At 38.2% G+C, this 22,325-nt stretch overlaps 1 long non-coding RNA gene across 1 annotated transcript; it reads right to left on the bottom strand.

Moving 5' to 3' along the window:
• On the bottom strand, window positions 1,012–20,347 carry LOC110268049. Its single transcript, XR_002356082.1, has 4 exons — window positions 20,255–20,347; window positions 19,795–20,211; window positions 7,801–7,805; window positions 1,012–1,022 (listed from the first exon to the last, which is right to left on the bottom strand). It is a non-coding gene; the product is annotated as an uncharacterized LOC110268049 (long non-coding RNA).

Here is a 22,325-nt window from a genome sequence, read left to right on the forward strand (position 1 = left end):
TTTTGAAAAAAATTTGAAAAGAATTTGAAGAGGATTTGAGAAAGATTTTTTTTGGATTAAAGAAAAAATTATTTTTAATTTGTCTGATTTTTTTGAAATTGAAATTGAAAGATGACAATTTGTAACATGTTTATGCAAGAAATTTGGATGGAATCATGAAAATTTGAAAAAAATTTGAGTTGGAAACAAAACTTCCTCCCCTCCACATTCCTGGCGTTAAACGCCCAGAATGGCTCTCATTCTGGTGTTTAACGCCCATTTATTGCTTGTTTTGGGCATTTAACGCCCAGCTGTTGCTTCTGGCTAGCGTTAAACGCCAGAAATCCTGTCACTGGGCATTTTTCTAAACGCCCAGGATGCTGCAATTCTGGCGTTAAACGCCCAGAATGGTACCCATTCTGGCATTTACCACCCAAAAAGGTATCTTTACTGGCGTTAAACGCCGAGTTGGTACTTCTTTTGGGTGTTTAACGCCCACAATACCCCTTACTGGCGTTTTTGTGCCAGTGAGCTCCTTTTCTCTGCTTTATGCTCTAAATTCTTCTGTAACTCTGTTAACTCCTACAATTGTTAAATAATCTTGAAAATAATTTATATCAAACTCATATAATTATTATTTGAATAACAAATAAACCTTGCTAATGGCTGGGTTGCCTCCCAGCAAGCGCTTCTTTATTGTCTTTAGCTGGACCGTGCTGAGCTTTTAATCTAGTCTCAGCTTTGAGCATTCTTGCTCAAAATTGCCTTCAAGATAATGCTTGACTCTTTATCCATTAACAATGAACTTCTTATTAGAATCAATGTCTTGAAGCTCTACATAGCCATAAGGTAACACACTTGTAATCACATATGGTCTTCTCCACCGGGATTTCAGTTTCCTGGGAATAATTTGAGCCTAGAGTTAAACAGCAGAACCTTTTGTCCTGGTTCAAAGACTCTGGATGATAGTTTCTTATCATGCCACCTTTTTGCTTTCTCCTTGTAAATTTTTGCATTTTCGAAAGCATTGAGTCTGAATTCCTCTAGCTCATTTAACTGGAGTAATCTCTTCTCTCCAGCTAACTTAGCATCTAGGTTCAGGAATCTGGTTGCCCAGTAGGCCTTATGCTCCAGTTCCACGAGCAGATGATAGGCCTTGCCATACACAAGATGGTATGGAGAGGTTCCTATAGGAGTCTTGAATGCTGTTCTGTATACCCACAGAGCATTATCCAAGCTTTTTGCCCAATCCCTTCTATGGGCAATTACAGTCCGTTCCAGAATTCTCTTTAGTTCTCTATTAGAGACTTCAGCCTACCCATTTGTCTGTGGATGATATGGAGTTGCTACTTTGTGGCGAATTCCATATCGGACCATGGCAGAGTAAAGCTGTTTATTGCAGAAATGAGTGCCCCCATCACTGATTAGTACTTTACGGACACCAAACCTGCTGAAGATATGTTTCTGGAGGAACTTCAGCACTGTCTTAGTATCATTAGTGGGTGTTGCAATCGCCTCTACCCATTTAGATACATAGTCTATGGCCACCAGAATATACGTGTTTGAGTTTGATGGCGGGAAAGGCCCCATGAAGTCAATACCCCATACATCAAACAACTCAATCTCCAGGATCCCTTGTTGAGGCATGGCATAACCATGAGGCAGATTACCAGCTCTCTGGCAACTGTCATAATTACGTACGAATTCTCGGGAGTCTCTATGGAGAGTAGGCCAGTAGAAGCCACATTGGAGAACCTTGGTGGCTGTTCGCTCACCTCCGAAATGGCCTCCATATATTTGATCCATGGCAATGCCATAAGATCTTCTGTGCCTCTTCCTTGGGCACACATCTATGGATTATTCTCCCTGCACATCTCTTAAAGAGATATGGTTCATCCCATAAGTAGTACTTTGCATCAGAAATCAATTTCTTTATCTGCTGCCTGCTGTACTCTTTGGGTACGAATCTTGCAGCTTTATAGTTCGCAATATCTGCAAACCATGGTGTTTCCTGAATGGCAAACAATTGCTCATCCGGAAATGTTTCAGAGATCTTAATAGAGGGGGAGGACGCCTCTTCTACTGGTTCTATTCGGGACAGATGATAAGCCACTTGGTTCTCTGTCCCTTTTCTGTCTCTTATTTCTATATCAAACTCTTGCAGAAGCAACACCTATCTTATGAGCCTGGGTTTTGAATCCTGATTTGTAAGTAGATATTTAAGAGCAGCATGGTCAGTATACACAGTCACTTTTGATCCTACTAAGTATGATCTAAACTTGTCAATGTCATAAACCACTGCAAGCAACTCTTTTTCTGTGGTTATGTAATTTATCTGTGCATCATTTAAAACACGGCTAGCGTAATAAATGGCATGCAGAAGCTTGTTATGCCTCTGTCCCAATACTGCACCAATGGCATGGTCACTGGCATCACACATTAGTTCGAATGGTAATGTCCAGTCTGGTGCAGAAATAACTGGAGCTGTGACCAGCTTAGCTTTCAGAGTTTCAAACACCTGCAGACGCTCTGTGTCAAACACAAATGGCATGTCAGCAGCTAGCAGATTACTCAGAGGTTTTGCAATTTTTGAAAAATCCTTTATAAACCTCTTTTAGAATCCTGCATGCCCTAGAAAGCTTATGATTGCCTTAACATTGGCAGGTGGTGGTAATTTTTCAATTACTTCCACTTTAGCTTGATCTACCTCTATTCCCTTGTTTGAAATGTTATGCCCAAGGACAATTCCTTCAGTCACCATAAAGTGACATTTTTCTCAGTTTAAAACTTGGTTGGTCTCTTGGCATCTTTTCAGAACAAGTGCTAAATGGTCAAGGCAGGAGCTAAATGAGTCTCCAAATACTAAAAAGTCATCCATGAAGACTTCTAGAAATTTTTCTACCATATCAGAGAAGATAGAGAGCATGCACCTCTGAAAGGTTACAGGTGCATTGCACAGACCAAAAGGCATCCTTCTGTAGGCAAACACTCCAGAAGGACTTGTGAATGCTGTTTTCTCTTGGTCCTGAGGATCTACTGCAATTTGGTTGTAACCTGAATAGCCATCCAAAAAGCAATAATATTCATGACCTGCTAGTCTCTCTAGCATCTGGTCTATGAATGGTAAAGGAAAGTGATCCTTCTTGGTGGCTGTATTGAGCCTTCTGTAGTCAATACACATACGCCACCCTGTAACTGTTCTTGTAGGAACCAGTTTATTCTTTTCATTATGAACCACTGTCATGCCTCCCTTCTTGGGGACAACTTGGACAGGGCTCAACCAGGGGCTATCAGAAATAGGATAAATAATCCCAGCCTCCAGTAACTTGGTGACCTCTTTCTGCACCACCTCCTTCATAGCTGGATTTAGCCGCCTCTGTGGTTGAACCACTGGCTTAGCATCGTCCTCCAATAGGATCTTGTGCATGCATCTTGCTGGGCTAATGCCCTTAAGATCACTTATGGACCACCCAAGAGCTGCCTTGTGTGTCCTTAGCACTTGAAGTAGTGCTTTCTCTTCCTGTGGATTTAAAGCAGGGCTTATGATCACCGGAAAGTGGTTTGAGCTCGGGTTTAGGAGGTTTCTCCTCTTCCTGAGGAATTTTCAGAGGCTCTTTTATTTCCTTTGATTCCTCCAGATCAGGCTGAACATCTTTAAAGATATATTCTAGCTCTGATTCGAGACTCTCAGCCATCTTGATCTCATCTACCAGGGAGTCAATAATATCAACACGCATGCAGTCTTTTGATGAGTCTGGATTCTTCATTTCCTCAACAGCATTCAGCCTGAACTCATCCACATTGACTCTCAAGGTCACTTCCCCTTTTTGGACATCAATGAGGGTTTGTCCAGTTGCTAGGAAGGGTCTTCCTAGAATGAGAGTTGCACTCTTGTGCTCCTCCATCTCCAGCACTACAAAGTCAGTAGGAAAGGCAAATGGCCCAACCTTGACAATCATGTCCTCAATTATGCCTGATGGGTATTTAATGGAGCCATCAGCAAGTTGAAGACATATCCGGGTTGGTTTGAGCTCTTTAGTCAAGCCAAGCTTTCTGATAGTAGATTCATGGATTAGATTGATACTTGCCCCAAGGTCACATAGGGCTGTCTTGGTACAAGTACCCTCTAATGTGCATGGTATCATAAAGCTTCCGGGATCCTTAAGCTTTTCTGGTAAGCTTGCTAGAATGACTGCACTACATTCTTCAGTGAAAAAAACTTTTTCTGTTTCTCTCCAATCCTTCTTATGACTTAAGATCTCTTTCATGAACTTAGCATAAGAGGGTATTTGCTCAAGTGCCTCTGCAAATAGAATCTTTATTTCAAGAGTCCTGAGATAGTCTACAAAGCGGGCAAATTGTTTATCCTGTTTTGCTTGGCAGAGTTTCTGAGGATAAGGCATTTTGGCTTTATATTCTTCATCTGCAGGTTTATTTCCTACAGAGGCAGGTTGAGAAACCTTCTTGAGGGAGTTATTATCAGCACTTGCAGGTGTCTGATCCCTCATTGGCATTTGAACGCCAGGATTGGACGTGGATTAGGCGTTTAATGCCAGATTCCTACCCTTTTCTGGCGTTTGAACGCCAGAACTGGACATGGATTGGGCGTTTAACGCCAATTTTTCACCCTTTTCTGGTGTTTGAACACCAGACTTATTCCTCTCTGAGCTCTTACTGTCCTCAGAGGGATTTTGGGTAGCAGGTTACTCATCCTCTGTCAGCTGGTCCTTTCTTGGCTTTCTGCTGCTTTGAGTTGAGATATTTAATATTTTTCCACTTCTTAATTGAACTGCTTGACACTCCTCTGTTATCTGTTTTGATAACTGTTGTTTTGTCTGATTCAATTGTGATTCCATATCATTGTTTGCAATTTTGGTTTCTTGTAGTAACTCCTTAAATTCTGCTAACTGCCTTGTTATAGAAGATAGTTGCTGATTGAGTTCAGCAATTTATTCCTAAGGACTAAAGTCAGTTGATACTGCCTTAGCTTCTTCTTTCATGGAGGACTCATTACTTATGTACAGATGCTGATTTCTAGCAACTATATCGATAAGCTCTTGAGCCTCTTCAATAATCTTTCTCATGTGTATAGATCCACGAGCTGAGTGGTCTAGAGATATCTGAGCTTTTTCTGTAAGCCCGTAGTAGAAGATGTCTAACTGCACCCACTCTGAAAACATTTCAGAGGGGCATTTTCTTAGCATCCCTCTGTACCTCTCCTAGGCGTTATAAAGGGATTCATCATCCTCTTGTTTAAAGCCTTTGATGTCCAGCCTTAGCTGTGTCATCCTTTTTGGAGGGAAATATTGATTTAGAAATTTGTCTGATAACTGTTTCCATGTTCTTATGCTTGCTGTAGGTTGGTTATTTAACCATCTCTTAGCTTGATCTTTTACAGTAAATGGAAACAGTAATAATCTGTAGACATCCTGATCCACTTCTTTATCACGTACTGTGTCAGCAATTTGTAAAATTGTGCCAGAAACTCAGTAGGTTCTTCCTGTGGAAGACCAGAATACTGGCAATTTTGCTACACCATGACAATGAGCTGAGGATTTAGCTCAAAACTACTTGCTACTCCCATATGCAGCAGTAATGGGGTTAGCATAGGCCCCCAGAGTCCTTCTGGACTGTTCATTTCCACTTATATTCATGATGAAGAAAAGAGAATTGAAATGAATTGCAAATAAAATATATTTTTGTTTTTATTTTATTTAGGTAGAAACAAACCAAACAATTAACAATAAATAAAAATAATAAGATAAAATAAAATAAGAAGATTTGAAAAACTTTAGATATTATTTTTGAAAAAGATTTTGAATTTTGAAATTTCAAAACTGAGATAAGATAAAATAAAAAGTTTTAAAATAAAAATCTGAATTTTTAAGGGAAAATTCAAAAATTAATTAAAATAAAGAGAAAATATATTTTTGAATTTAACGAAGAAAGAGAAAAACAGTAAAAATGACACCAAACTTAAATTTTTAGATCAAAACAAAGAAAACAAACAGGAAAGCTTTGAATATCACAACGAACACTATGAACAACTCTTTTTTAAAATTTTTAAGAAAACAGAAACACAAAGGACACCAAACTTAAAAAATTTTATATTTTGAGCACTGATAATTCGAAAAAAAATGAAAGAAAAATAAAATCGTGTAATTGACACCAAACTTAGAATATGAAACTAAACTCAAACAGAAAACTAAATTATGAAGTTATTGGTTTTTGAAAACTTTTGAAAATAACATAGAAAAATAACATAAGGATTTTAAAATTTTAACCAAAAATAATAATAGAAGACTCTAAACCAAAAAGAAAAAAAATTTCCTAATCTAAGCAACAAAATAAACCGTCAGTTGTCCAAACTCAAACAATCCCCGGCAACGGCGCTAAAAACTTGGTGCACGAATTGTAAATTACACTTTTCACAACTCGTACCACTAACCAGCAAGTGCACTGGGTCGTCCAAGTAATACCTTACGTGAGTAAGGGTTGATCCCACGGAGATTGTCGGCTTGAAGCAAGCTATGGTTATTTTGTAATTCTTAGTCAGAAAATTAATAATAAAAATTGTTAGGTTTATGAAAAGTAATTTACATGAAATAAATAATACTTGTTATGCAGTAATGGAAAACAGATTGAGGTTTTGGAGATGCTCTGTCTTCTAAATCTCTACTTTCCTACTGTATTCTTCTTCATGCATGCAGGTCTCCTTCCATGGCAAGCTGTACGTTGGTGGATCACCGTTGTCAATGGCTACCATCCATCCTCTTAGTGAAAATGGTCCAAATGCGCTGTCACCGCATGGCTAATGATCTGTCGGTTCTCACTCATGTTGGAATAGAATCCATTGATTCTTTTGCGTCTGTCACTACGCCCAACACTCGCGAGTTTGAAGCTCGTCACAGTCATCCCTTCCCAAATCCTACTCAGAATACCACAGAGAAGGTTTAGACTTTCCGGATCTCAGGAATGGCCGCCACTAATTCTAGCCTATACCACGAAGACTCTGATCATGAACTAGGAGGCTAAGAGATACACACTCAAGCTAGTGCAGATAGAACGGAGGTGGTTGTCAGGCACGCGTTCATAGGTTAAGAATGGTGATGAGTGTCACGGATCATCACATTCATCATGTTGAAGTGCGAATGAATATCTTAGAATAGAAACACGCGTGATTGAATGAAAAACAGTAGTAATTGCGTTAATTCATCGAAACACAGCAGAGCTCCTCCCCCCCAACCATGGAGTTTAGAGACTCATGCCATCAAAGATACAATATGAAACGTGTAAAATGTCATGAGGTCCATAGTAAGTCTCTAAAAGTAGCTTTTATACTAAGCTAGTGACCTAGGTTTACAGAAAATGAGTAAACTAAGATAGATAGTGCAGAAATCCACTTCCGGGGCCCACCTGATGTGTGCTTGGGCTGAGCATTGAGCTTTACACGTGTAGAGTCTTCTCTTGGAGTTAAATGCCAGGTTACAGCCTATTTGTGGCGTTTAACTCTGGTTTGTAACCTATTTCTGGCGTTTAACTTCAGAATAGGGCAGGAAGTTGGCGTTTAAACGCTAGTTTGCGTCGTCAAAACTCGGGCAAAGTATGGACTATTAAATATTGCTGGAAAGCACTAGATGTCTACTTTCCAACGCAATTGAGAGCGCGCCAATTGGGTTTCTGTAGCTCCAGAAAATCCATTTCGAGTTCAGGGAGGTCAGAATCCAACAGCATTTGCAGTCCTTTTTCAGCTTCTGAATCAGATTTTTGCTCAGGTCCCTCAATTTCAGTTAGAAAATACCTGAAATCAAAGAAAAACACACAAACTTATAGTAAAGTCCAGAAATGTGATTTTTTCATAAAAACTAATAAAAATATACTAAAAAGTAGCTAAATCCTACTAAAAACTATATGAAAATACCCCCAAAAAGTGTATAAAATATCCGCTCATCAGCTACTAGTAGAGCACTCATTGACATAGAACAAGGAGAGCTGATACTGAGAGTGCATGATGAGCAGCTCACTTTTCATGTCTTCAAGCCCATGTATGAGTCTGAGCAAGAGAGCAAGAAATTAAAGGAAGAGTACATTGAGAGCTCTTCGAAGAAGAACAACAATAAACCACTAGCTAAGCCTCTGGAGCTTTCATGGGTGGATAAATAAGAAGCTCAAGAGATGAAGCAACCAAGGATACTAGAGGAGGAGCTGAAACAATAGGAACCAAGGGAATTAATCAATAAAGATCACTTCAACACAAGAACTTCTGAAGCACTACTTTAAGAATAGAGGAAAATGGGGAAGAAAGTACCAAGGAGATGGAAGAATAAGAAAATTCCCACTAAGGATTTCTCACTACGTGACAAGGTGATATCAGCCCACCATTCACTCATACCTTCTCACCTTCCCGTGATACCATCTCAATTACCTCAAGTCTACACAATCAATAGGATCCTCTCATTTGAACATGTAGAAATTCTTAAAGAATCAACTGGTGATAGATTCACAGTGAGGGGAGAAGATTTGAGGCATTACAATTCGCCTTAACAGTAAATTGATCATCAAGCTAATGACGCTAAAGAAGCGCTCCATGGGAGGAAGTCCATGATTTAGTTTCCTTATTTTTAATGTTTTAGTGTGAATAATAACTGTTGCTCTAACATAAATTGAATCTCTCATAGACAAATTTGACAATTATCCATGATATCTTGAAGCATATGATCCGATTATAAGTTTAGTGTGCCTATAGGCACACTAATATGCTTTTCAAACATGATGATCATATTGCCATTTTGACATATGCTTAAGTGTTCTCTTGGGATATATAGCCAAACATTAAGTTTGGTGTTCCATATATTGTAAGAACAAGACCATGAGAATCAAATCTCTTTTGAGTCTTGAATTTCATGAAAGTGCAACCATGTTTATAATTTTTAGTTATGTTAAAGAAAAGAAAAACAAAGTGTTTCTCATGATGGTTTAACCAAGGGTGACAAGAATGCTGTCAGGATCTCAATGACATTACTTGGTGGAAGTAAAGAATTGAGCCATATTGCCAACACTAAGTTTGGTGTCCACCAAGTCTGTATGAGAGCACAAAAGAAGTCACGACTGATTAAACATTCATGAAGAATACTAGTCAAATTTTTTGTTTTAAACATAAGCATTGCTTGCCATGTATTTACCGCCACATATTCTAATTCTTTTCTTTGTTTTGACATGATGGATAGGTATGCAGAAGAATAGCTTGATGAAAGGGACAAGACAATGAATGGTAAAGCTAGCATGAAGACAAAAGTATATCACATGGCTTGGAAGTTTGCTTCGTAAGGATAAAAATCTGCACATCCTTGGAAGAAGCCCTTAGAAGACTGACCCCACATGCCTAATGAAGGGGTGAATTTTGTCCTCCTTCATCTTTACATGCAAATCATTCATTCTAAACCTTTCAAGGAACATCCTGACCATCCAATCTTCATTAAAGTTTGCTATAAATAGCTTCACCTTGACCATGCCTCAGAACTAAAGTTTTCACACTTCTTGCACTCTAAAAATTCACTTTTGTACTTTCTAAAACAAAGATCTAACAACCGTGTTCTTTGTGCAACAAATAATCTTTGTTCACTTGCTTCCATAATACTACCTTGCATTCAAACCATTTTTCCACTGAGAGTGCATCACACTAGCCATCCCTCTTCATAAACTTTCAATCCCTACTCAGGTAACCATCAAGGAAAGTATGGCATCTTCTTCAAGTTTCAAAAGAAGGAGAGGAAAGGAACCTATTACTGAGGAAGGTAAAAAGGACTATGATCAATGGAAGTTCAAATTATGGTTTCACCAAATGCAACATGAATGGATGACAGGAAAAGGAATATATCCAGAGATCCCTTTTTAGCTACCTAATGACGGATGCCCAGAAATAAGAGCCAAGATCAGGAAGAGGAAATGGGAAGCGCTCACCTCACCAATCACCAAGATTAATGCAAATATCATAAGGGAGTTTTATGCTAACACTGCAAGGCTGGATATGACCAAAGAACCAACGTACAAGAGTTTTGTACGGGGTGTGGAAGTACACTTTAGTCCGAAGACCATTATGAAGGTCTTAGGACTAAGGCCAGCACATTTTGATGAGCCAAGGTACCAAGAAAGAGTGAATGGAAACCCAAATTATGATAAAATCTCTAGTGATATTTGTGTGTTTAATGCTGACTGGGAAAGGGACAATCAAGAAGGGCACAAGTACTTGAAAAGGGGAGATCTCATTCCTAAAGCAAAATGTTGGCATGAGCTTATAAAGAGACCAATTCTGGGCATAGTGAACACTTCGGAAGTTAACAAGAAAAGGGCTATCATGCTACACTGTATAATGGTGGGAGAAGAGGTAAAAGTTCACGAGATCATTGCAAATGATATACAAAAGATTGCAGAGAAAAATTTTGCTGAAGCTTGGCTTTCCATTACCCAATCACCATTATGCGGTTATGCATGAAAGCCAGAGTGCCACTGGAGGATGCAAACCCAATATGGCTGCATCCAGGCATGCCTATGACCCTCGAAAGGATGATGAATGTCACAGAGGCACAACAAAGTCGAAGACCCCAAAGGAGGCAAAGGAGAAAGGAACCACGAGAGGAAGAAGAACGAGAAGAAGCACAAGAAGAAGAGCAGTAATTGCAATCACAAATCAACATGGACATGAGCCGGTTGCAAGAAGCAATTGAAAGGCTATCCGAACAGTACATGAGAGTTCAAGAAAAACAAGAAGAATACCATTCACAATACATGAGAGCTCAAGAGAGACAAGAGGAGCTTCAGTTGAGAACGATGAGCCAGCAGAGAGATTTTGAGTCAAGATCTCTAGTTATGCAAAGAGAACAAGCTTCACAATTTCAAGAATCTTTCAACCAGTTGGCCCAACATCAAGTTGATGATATGAGAGCTTTCAAGGAATTCACGACTCTTCAGGATGCAAGATATGGAGTTCAATCTGATTATAACATGAATGGTCAAATCAAGCTCAATTATATGGCAGAACATCTACCCGGTCTGAACCTAGCATTTCCAAATTAAGATCAATACTTTAAGGAACGAAGTGAGATAGAAATAGACAAAGCAATACACCTTGAAGACAGAATGGAAAAGACAATGAAGAAAGCTGGATTCTGGACAAAGTTAAAGGGAAAAGGCAAGGGAGAAACTAGTAAGCAAGCAGGAGAGAAGAAGAAGAAAGACAAATAGGATGAAAAATGAAAGGTGTACTTGCTCCTTGTTTATCATATTCAATAAAGAAAGAACATGTCTATTTTAGTTGATAGTTAACTTTTAGTTAAGTCATTTTGCATTCCATTGTGTTTAATTTTGCAATAAGTGTGCTAGCCTAGGCGTGTGTGTTTTCACTTTCACTTGATTAAATTCTTGTTTTGTTCCCTGTGTGTTTTCTTTTTCAATAAAGGAAAACTTTGAACAAGAGTGGAATAGTTCCTTATGGCAAGAAGTGAAATAACAGTAAGTGGTGGTATGTATGTCTGATTGTGTAATAGCTCACTAATAATGAATAAAAAGGTGGATTGTTTCCCTTTTAGTGTAAACTAGGATGCTGTCTATGAATATTAGAAAATAAAGGTCCTTGGATGAAAGAAAAATAAGTAAAAAGAAAGAAAAAGAAAAGCCAAAAGTGGCAACAAAATAAGAAGAAAGAAAAGAATAAGGCTAGACACCAATAGCTTGGACCTTAGGACATATGGAGTGCTTTAACACTTGGTAACTTGGGTTAACTAACTAGGGGTTATCAACTGAAAATCCATTATCAAGAGCAACCTAGTTACAAGGCATTTACTAACCCAAAGAGGTGCTGGGCACCAATGTCTTAAGAAGAATTGTGAGCCAAGTGTCTATTGTGAATCTGTGTTGAGTACAACTAAGCTAAGAAGCTGCTATAACAAATGACACTGAGCTGCTAGAATCAAAGAATCAGTTCATAGAAGAAGAAAATAAAGAAAAGCAATTACCAAGGGTAAGTGAATAATAAGAGGTCATAGCAGTATGTTAGTTGATGCTTAAAGGAGACATTCTATTCCTAAGGATCAATAAGAAGTGAGCTACAATATTTTCTGCATAAAACCCCATGAACTAATAATAATGACTTGCTGATATAAACATCACTCTCTGTTTCATTCTTTCTTCTCAATAATTCAGTACTTGCTTAGGGACAAGCAAGATTTAAGTTTGGTGTTGTAATGCCAGGGCATCTTAGGCTAGTTTCACTAGCCTTTTTCTTTGTTTTTAATAGGTTTTATGCACTTTCTTGAGTTATAAGTAAGAAATTAGTTTAGGAATTCATGTATGCCTAAATTCATCCAATCATGGTTAATTTGATGCAATTTCATGAGAATTGTGCTATAATTACTTGTGTGCTAAGAATGATGAGAATTCTCATGACTTTAGCAAGGCTTTGATGCATGAATTGGTGGATGACAGGTGAAGGAAAGCATGGGAGGAAGTTGACGAAGGAGCATGGAAAGGATGCACAAGAAGCAACGTTGGTGGCCAAGTTGGACCACCAACGTTGCGTCAAACGTTGGGAAGAAAGCAGAGCAAGATTCTGCATAAACTGCTAGTGCCCACGTTGGAGGGAACATTGGCAAGCCAACATTACCCCCAACGTTGTGATAAAATGAGCTTTCTGGAGAATTTGGAAATCTGTAGCGAAGCGAACGCGTGCTGTACGCGCACGCGTGGATTGGAAATTCTGACAAACCACGCACACGCGTAGCTGACGCGTACGTGTGGATGGGTAACGTTGGACCCCAAATGCTACCTCAAACGTTGGTGGCCAACGTGCGCGATTCTGATCTCAAAATGATGGATTTGAAAACGAACAACGACGCGCACGCATCTATGGCGCATATCCGCAAGTTGAATTTTTGAGAATCCACGCGCACGCTTGCATCACGCGCACGCGTGGATAGGTCAACGTTGGAGGGAACGTTGCCAATCCAATGCTGAGGCCAACATTCTTCTATATGCTTTTAAAAACTGAAAATTGGGATTTTGATTCCACGCGCACGCGTAGCGTACACGCACGCGTGGATGCGCATTTTGACCCCATGGAAGTAAACGCGCAAAGCATGCGTACGCGTGGGTAGATGAACGTCGGCACTCCAACGTTGATTCAAACGCCAATGACAGCAAGCAGAACTAATTTTTCAGAGACGCATTTGAGTCAACGTTGGCCATCAAACGTTGACTCCAACGTGAGCAGCAGAAATTTTCCATTCAAACAGATCTCTTCTCAACAGCAAGGAAAATCAATTGGAGCATCTTCAACCCAATCCAATCAAGGCTAAAAGCCCAATTCAGAGATTGAAGATCAAGAAAAGACAGTGTATAAATAGCTTAGAATTTAAGTTAGAGGAAGACTTTTTTTACTTTTTAGCTGGGAGAGATACTGACATTCTGCCAAATTTTTTTCTGCAAATCTTTGAATTATGCAATGTATCTTTCAATTTCATTTTCTATTTTGAGAGCTATGAACAACTAAACCCCTTTTATTGGGTTAGGGATCTCTAGTGTAATTCAATGGATCAATAGTAGTTTCCATCTTCTTCTTCTTTCTTTTCTCTTGATTTTTGTTAGAAAGCTTTCGATCTTAATTCAATTGGATAGTTGTCTTGACAGAGAAGCTATCCATAATTGGAATTCTTTGGATCCTTGAGAGCGGGATGAAGAATTCATGCTAGAATTGCTTTCTCACATTGGATGGGGGTTGGATGGATATTGTGACATTTAATCCTTCCAATACTTTGATCTATGAATTTATGTGGTATAGTCAGTGACCGAACTTCAACTCTTCCCATGAGCAATTAAATCAAGACATTGGGCAATTGTTCATGCTTAGAGAGATTGGTGAGCCAAGACATTGGGATCCAATCATCTAAGATTACCAAGCAATGTCAATGAATGCATTGATTGAGGAAGAGATAAAAATGATTTGATCTGGAGAATTCAATATCTCCTGTAACCTAATGAATCCCCATCTCTGATCTACCCATTCTATTTACTTTCTGCTCTGTAATTTCATGCTTAATTCCCATTTCCATTTAATTTCATGCAATTTAAGCTTCTGTCATTTAATTTCTCGCACTTTAATTTTTGTCATTTAATTTCTTACAATTTAAGTTTCCCGCCAAATTTACATTTTGCAATCTCAATCGAATTTTGATTTCGCTCAACTAGCGTAATTCTCGAATTAACATTGATCAACCAACCAATCCCTGTGGGATTCGACCTCACTCTACAGTGAGTTTTTACTAGACGACAATCCGGTGCACTTGCCGGTAGGAAATTGTTGAGAGACAGTTTTCGAGTGAATCAGGGATCATCTTTAAGGCTCAGAATTTCATTGTAGCAGTGTTGCGTGAGCTTTTGGTCTCCCTTTATGGTGATAATCCCTTCTGGAGTTGGGAACTTCATGCATAGGTGTGGAGTGGAGACCACCGCGGCGAGCAGATTTAGCGTTGTCCGACCTATGAGAGCACTATAGGCGGAGTTCACATTGACTACAATGTACTCTATACTTAGCATTCTAGATTGTGTTCCTTTTCCGAAGGTAGTGTGTAGCGAGATGTACCAAAGTGGTTGAATTGGGGTATCCCCAAGTCCGAATAGACTATTAGGGTATGCTCTGGGTTCCTTTTCCTGTAGACCGAGCTTGTCGAAGGCGGATTTGAATAGGATATCTACAGAGCTTCCTTGGTCTACCAATGTTCGGTGGAGGTTAGCTTTGGCAAGTATTATGGTAACTACCACGGGGTCATCATGCTCCAGGATGATGCCTGCAGCGTCTTCTTGAGTGAAGGTGATAGTGGGGAGGTCGACCGACCTGTCCCCTCTTTCGACATGGCACACCTCTTTAGGGTGTCTTTTGTAGGATGAATTAGAGATCCCTCCTCCTGCGAATCACCATTTATCATGTGAACATGTCTCTCAGGGGTGTGAGGGAGACGTTCAGCTCATCCGACCTCTTCATCCCTTCTTCTCTTTTTTGGTTCATCCGCTCTGTTGACTAAGAACCGATCTAATCTCCCTTCTCGTGCCAATTTTTCCATGACATTCTTTAGGTCGTAGCACTCGTTGGTAGAATGCCCGTATATTCGGTGGTATTCACAATACTCTGTCCGACTTCCTCCTCTCTCTTGTGTTTAATCGGGCGAGGTGGTGGGATTTTCTCAGTGTTGCATATCTCCTAATAAACGTCCACGAGAGACACCCGAAGAGGGGTGTAGTTGTGGTACTTCCTGGGTTTCTCAGTAGGTTGGTCTTCTTTCTTCCTGGACTCTTTATCCTTGTCCCGAGTTAGGTAGGAGAATCCAGTCTTGGAGATTTCTCCTAGTCGGGAGTTCTCCTTCATATTAATGTATTTTTCTGCCCGTTCTTGAACCTCGTTGAGAGATGTTGGATGCTTTTTGGACATGGAGTGACTAAAGGGTCCTTCTCGTAGGCCATTGATGAGACCTATGATGGCTGCTTCTGTTGGAAGATTTTGTATGTCCAGACATACTTTGTTGAATCTTTCCATGTAGTTGCAGAGGCTTTCCCGATCTCCTTACTTAATCCCTAGCAGGCTTAAAGCATGCTTGGCTTTGTCTTTCTCGATGGAGAATCTAGCTAAGAATTTCTTGGCGAGGTCATCGAAGCTCACTATTAATCTTGGCGGCAAGCTGTCGAACCACTTTATTACTGTCTTGGTTAAAGTGGTCGGGAAGGCTTTACAACGGATTGCATCTGAGGCATCCGTAAGATACATTTGACTTCTGAAATTGCTGAGATGATGGCTTGGATCAGACATACTGTCGTACAGGGTCATGTTGGTGGCTTTGAAGTCCTTTGGAACTTTAGCTTTCATGATCTCCTTTGTGAATGGGTCTTGGTCCTTGTGGGGGCTATCTTCGCGGCTGGATCGGATGGTCTTAGTTTTGAGGTCAGCTTCAAGATTTAAGAGCTTGTCCTCCAGCTCTCGACGCCATCTTGTTTCTTTCTGGAGGTCTCTCTTGGCCTCTCGCTGCCGTTCAGCTTCCTGTTCGAGTTGTTTAACGCGATCCTGTTGTTCATGGATTGCATCTAAGATCTCTGTGTTTGGGGTTTTCTTGTCTCCCTTGGATTGAGGTATTTCCTTGGATGCAGCATTCGTGTTCTTATGCGGCGTTCTTTCTTCTAAACCGGAATCATGATCATTGTCAGGATTGTCTGCCATGACGGTGGGATGACTTCCAGGTTTCTTGGCAATGGCGCCAATGTTCTGAGGGTTACCTGAAACTGAAGGTCGATCTCGGATGACACTACAACATTTTTGGCCTAAGGTAACCCTTATTCGAAGCAACATTTAATAAAAGTTGCCTTAGATAGAAAAATACAACATTTTTTAAGAGTTGCCTTTGAGTAAGGCAAAGATAACAAATTCTTTGGTCACCCACAAAAGTTGTTGTCTTTAATATCTAAAGCAACACTTAAAAAATATTACAATATAAAACATTTAAGACAACATTTTTAAATAAAAATACAACATTTTGTAAAGGTTATCAAAAAAATTAAATAAATAACTTTTATAAAATTTTGCCTAAAATCATTCGTAGCTAAAAATTTTAAAGATCCATTCCCCCCAATAATTACTTTCCAATCAAATAATAACTTAGAAAAAAATAAATACCTTTAGTTTTCCGTAAATCATTTCTCTACTATTGCTTAGTTCAGTAAGTTCATCACTATGCCCAGCACCCACCATAAGCCCTAACTTCCCTAATCAACACAAAAGGTGACACAAACGGCAGCAGGAGGACCCGTTCGCGTACAAATTCCGGTCTCATTCGCGGTGCTATTGGCGACGGCGCGGTGCTCCCTTTCATAGGCGTCGGCGCGTTGCGGTGCTCTCCTCCAAGGTCGTCGGCGCGGTGCTCTCCTTTGCGGTCATCGTCTCCACGGATGCTGCTCCACGGCTTCTCCTCCTCCTGTCTCGGCTCCACGTACGCGGTCACCTTCGAGAAACCCCTCTCGTTCTTCCTCTTCTTCCCCTGTCTTGCCTCCTCCTCTTCGTAATTAGCATCGGCACCAGAGCAGGCAACTCACATCATCACTCTCTCCGATCAACACTTCTGCCGTCGTAGCTCACCAAGTAATTCGTTTTCTTCTTGCGCTCTCTATTTTACCTATTTTATTTTTTCTTGCGTTTAATTCAATTTTTCAATCGATTCCAATTAGTGTCTCTGTAGTGGTGTCCATTTGAAAAAAAACTAATATGGATTAGATCTTTGTACTCACAAATTAGGAGAAGCTGTATTTGATGAAAGATATGATGCAAAAGCATGGTTATTTTAATTAATAGATAGAAAACTGCAGAAGCATGGTTCCAATGGATTCAATTGATTTTGCTATCTTTATATGTTGTTAATTCTTGTTTCTTTTTAATTACATGTCACAAAAAATATCAGTTATTAATTATTAAAGTGAAATTCGGGTTCTAATTTAATTCTTTGTTGTGGACTACTGATTATAATTATTCTTAGAAAATATTCTTCTTTAATTTGTAGCTATGCAAGGTTTATTTCTTTTGATGTTTATATAGAGACTATATTAATTAGAAGCAATTAAGATGCATGCTAATTAAGCTACTACTCCCTGCAGAAATGCTAAAACATATGTATTCAGTTTATCATTTGTTTTGGTTTTAATCATGACATGGATTGGTATTTCACATTTGTATTTGTGTTTGTATGTGAAGTAATGGAGGCAGCAATTAACTGTAGTTATAGTGTGTTTTAGAACCATTTATAGTGTTTGATTTGAAACATTTTCTCTGCTTCTCTGTGTCTCATGTCTTAAAAGTGGTTTTAAAAGTGGATTTTTTGTTAAAAAATATGGTTTGGTAATTGGATTTTTAAAAACATAGTTTTAAAACTGGATTTTTGGTTGGAAAATTGGTTTTAAAACTAGATTTTAGAAAACTGGTTTTAAATTTGGATTTTTTGTGGACTACTGATGATAATTATTCTTAGAAAATATTCTTCTTTAATTTGTAGCTATGCAGGGTTTGTTTCATTTGATGTTTATATAGAGACTATATTAATTAGAAGCAATTAAGATGCATGTTAATTAAGCTACTGCTCCCTACAGAAATGCTAAAACATATGTATTCAGTTCATCATTTGTTTTGGTTTTAATCATGACATGGATTGGTATTTCACATTTGTATTTGTGTTTGTATGTGAAGTAATGGAGGCAGCAATTAACTGTAGTTATAGTGTGTTTTAGAACCATTTATAGTGTCCGATTTAAAACACTTTCTCTACTTCTCTGTGTCTCATGTATTAAAAGTGGTTTTAAAAGTGGACTTTTTGTTAAAAAAATTGGTTTGGTAATTGGATTTTTAAAAACTAGTTTTAAAACTGGATTTTTGGTTGGAAAAATTGGTTTTAAAACTGGATTTTCAAAAACTGGTTTTAAATTTGGATTTTTGGTTAAAAAATCAGGTTTTAAAACTCGTTTTTCAAAAAAAAAAAATACAAATTAAATACTCATAGGTTTTTTTTGTTGAAACACATGGGTACTTCTATTAGTCAATAAAACGACTTATGTCACTCTTTTTTCGGTGGTCAAAGCCCTGTAAGTACTTACTTTTGCTTAGAAATTTATGTCTTCACAAAAACATGGTTAGAGATTTAATATCTTTAGAATATACACACCTAAAAGGCATTAGAATTCAGGTGTATAACTTTTAAAGTTAAAGTGATTAATTTATTTTTAATGTAAAGTAAAAAATTATTAATTTTCGTAATTTGCTGAGTTAACAAGTTCATATAGAATCAATTATTATTTTTCAATCGATTATTCTATTTGCCACTTTGATTGAGTTAAATTGTTTATAAAGAATAATGTAAATTTGATACTTTACTTTGCTATAGAGAAAGATTGCTTCAGAGGAGTTTAATGAACATTGGTGGACATTCTATAACTTGAAGATTGCAATTTGTTGAGCCATGACTCCATAAGTTTTTTATCTTGCTTATACTTGTAGGTTGTCATATGTATGTTATGACCTTTGTGCAGTTTTTTTTTCATGTTGAATGTCTTTTGATATTTAGTCTACTTTTAGATAAGCAATATAATTGTTTCTTAATTTTAATAATAATATTGTTGTGTGCCTTCTTGATGGATTTATGTACTTAATATGCATGAACATTATTATTTGCTTGCCTAGTTAAATAGTAGTAACAATATATTATTAATTGGGTTTTCCCAAGACTTAGAAAAGGATTGGATAAGTTTACCGAGAGATAAAGTTGGTTAAATAGTAGTAACAATATATTTATTACCTTGATGTACACCAAGGTTTGGAGAACCATACCGGTCATCGAACCGTTTTAGTCACTAGTTTACTGGTTTATTGGTTCAACCGGTCCAACCGTGGTCTAACCAGAAAAACCGTTTTAGAATAAAATAATATATAAATTTTAAATATATATCTAAAATATAATTATAGCTTTTGATAACATCTTCCTATCAATCCAGTTCTTTTGGTATAGCTTTGTGGTATAATTATAGCATACCAATTCAGAATTAGACTGCATATACTATATTCAAGGAGAAATCTTATACTTGTACAACTTAACAGCACATAATCCACCTGACATAAAGCTAAGCAAGGACTCAAGAATTGTTTATTCTGGACAAAAGGGAATCATAAACAACTGATTTTGTGGAAGTTCAATGAATAAACAAACAAACTACAATAATATGCATTATGCAATGCCATAAACAAACCAATGATGAAGGGTTCCTCTCTTCAAGCTTGTGGGGGACTAGAATCAATCAATAGAGTAGCTGTTGGGATAATCTTCCTTCTTAATTCTTAATACCTCAAACAATTTCCTACAAAATGAAAACTGAGCACAAAATAGGGCCTTAAAACAAAAATAAAACAACACTCAGAGAGCCAGAAATCAGAACATTCACACAGCCAGAAATCAAGAACAATCAGCACAATATACTAAAAAGAGCTAGAAATCAAGAACAATCAGCAACTAAAATTAAAATACAGCAACAAATAATCACCCTAAATACTAAAATTGATAAATCTATCAACAAAAATTCAAAAACAAGTGATTCAAAAGTTAAAAAACACTAAAACAGCAGCAGCAAGTACCAAACAGCAACAAGTAATCCCTAATCACACTAAACCTGAAATTTCAACAGCAACAAGTAATCTCTAATCACACTAAACCTGAAATTTCAACAAACATTACAAACAGCAACAAGTAATCCCTAATCCCTAAACAAAATTTCCAATAATGATTTCATTTTCATTTTTAGCAGCAGCAAGAAAACTTTAACCAAAATTTCAAAAATCAAAGAAAGAACAGCAGCACAAAATCAGCAAAAATTATCAATTTCACAATTTCACATTAAAAATCAACAAACAGAGGTTCTGGGGAGAGAAGACAGAGACACGAACAAAACAGACAGAGACACTAACCTTCGATGGAAGCACGGACGGCGACTAGGGAGACGACGGCTACTGGGGAGACGACAGCTACCGGGGACGATGAAGACCGATGAGTCACTCACCTGGTTCGAGAGGCCAGCAAAGATGATAGAGGGTTACTGGGCTGGGAACCAGGCGACGATGGAGGGCTGCTGGTGCTGAGGACCAGGCGACGGTGGTGGCGCTGACGACCTGAGAACCGCGGCGACGACGGATGGAGGGCTACTGGGCTGGGAATGCTTCAGACTTCAGAGTGCTAGGGTTCACTGAGACTAAGATGAATGAATGGGGTCGGGGGAAGAAGGGGGGGGTGTTTCACGACTAGGTCGGGTTGGGACGTTGGGTAATCGGGTTTCACTGTTAAACTTTAAAACAATTAAAAACGCGTCATTTAAAGGAATCGACCGGTCACCGGTCCGGCTCAACCGGCTAGTTTTTGGCCGGTTCACCAGTTTCCCAGCGGTTCTCTCACAAGCGGTTATTGAAGGAGGACCGGACCGCTTGTATTGCCAGTTCACGGTTAAACCGGTCGAACCGGCCGGTCCGGTCTGGTTTTCAGAACCTTGATGTACAGTAATTGGAAAATTGTGCCTAAGCATATCAAGAAGCGCATTTGGAAGTATATTAATGTAAGCTCCATTTATCTTTATTTTATGCCATATGTTAATAATATTTTTATTCATATGATATGATGAAATTGATATGTTTGTAGTCAAAGTTCATTCTTCCAAAATCTTCAAAGCTATGGGTGATGACTGGTGTTCAAGGAGCATGGAAGCGTTACAAAACAAGAATCAAGAAGAAGCATTTTGAACCATATTCTGGAAATATTGAGGATATGTTGGTGAATCGTCCTTTGGAAATTCCAGAAATACAATTTCGAAAACTAATTGCATATTGGAGTATTCCAACTGTTAAAGTGAGCTAGAGGATTTCAATTATTATTATTTGATATGATCAAGTATAATTCTTTCATTTTTTTTATATTTTTTTCATCATTGTTTATTTTAAACATAGGCCATGTGTGCTATAAATTCTGAAAATCGCAAGAAGCAACAATGGAGGCATAAAATGGGACCAATCAATTTTGCAAGAGTGCGTGTTGATTTGGTAAGGTCAAGTTTGAGTTAAAATTCTATACTCGTTATTTCCCCCTAATTTTAGTATGTTATAACTTTGTAATTGCTATCTTGGTCTGTAGCGTGAGAAAAAAGAGAACAAAGAGGAACCAAATCAAGCTGAAATGTTTGTTGCAACTCGGAATGGACTAAAAGGAAAAACACTTGATGTAGAAACACAGGCTGTTATTGTAAGTTACTCTATAATTTTCTTGTTTTAGATGCTATTTTATGGCTATCATGGATGCTATTTTCTTTGCTGTTTTATGGCTAACGTGATTGTTGTTATAGTATCTACGTTGTGGCTGTTTTATGGCTGTTTCATGGCCGTTCTGTGGCTGATTTAGTTTTTGTTTTATGGCTATGTTATGCCTATTTTATGGCTTTTATGGCAGCTATTTTATGGCTATTTTATGGCTGTCATGGATTGTTATTTTAATTACTATTTTATGGCTATTTTATGGCTGTCATGGCAGCTATTTTATGGCTATTTTATGGCTGTCATGGATTGTTATTTTAATTACTATTTTATGGCTATTTTATGGATATCATGGTTGTTGTTTTAGTATCTACTTTATGGATATTTTATGGCTGTCATGGTTGCTGTTTTATGGCTATTTTATGGTTGTACAATGGCTGATTTAATTGCTATTCTATGGCTATTTTATGCCTGTTTTATAGCTATCATGGAC

This window comes from Arachis ipaensis, chromosome B10 (assembly GCF_000816755.2).
Source record: "Arachis ipaensis cultivar K30076 chromosome B10, Araip1.1, whole genome shotgun sequence".
Lineage (NCBI taxonomy): Eukaryota > Viridiplantae > Streptophyta > Magnoliopsida > Fabales > Fabaceae > Arachis > Arachis ipaensis.